Source organism: Nanorana parkeri, unplaced genomic scaffold (assembly GCF_000935625.1).
Source record: "Nanorana parkeri isolate BGI_ZX_2015 unplaced genomic scaffold, ASM93562v1 scaffold2504, whole genome shotgun sequence".
Classification (NCBI taxonomy): domain Eukaryota; kingdom Metazoa; phylum Chordata; class Amphibia; order Anura; family Dicroglossidae; genus Nanorana; species Nanorana parkeri.
In genome coordinates this window covers 18,561-18,856 of record NW_017308772.1, presented here as the reverse complement: position 1 = coordinate 18,856, position 296 = coordinate 18,561, and positions in this window count along the sequence as shown.

Sequence of the window (296 nt, the reverse complement as noted above, 5' to 3'; positions counted from 1 at the left end):
CCCCCCCCACCCCCCCTTCCTCCGGCACCTCGAAGAATCAGCAGTTCAGAGGGGGAATTCCAGACGGCCGGCTTCTCCGCGTGAGGAATAGGATCTGCCTTAATGGGATCGCAGGCGATAGCTCCCGGTCGGTCTCGGATGCTTCCAAAGTGCTGAAAATTGTATTGTGAGCGGAGAGGAGAGCGAGGAGAATATTCCGTCTGTGGAAAGGCGACGTGCTTGCTGCTTTTCTCCTCCAATTTATGTGCTGTGTGCTTTCCTGCCGCTGCCAAAGAACTGCACTCATTTCCCAAAGT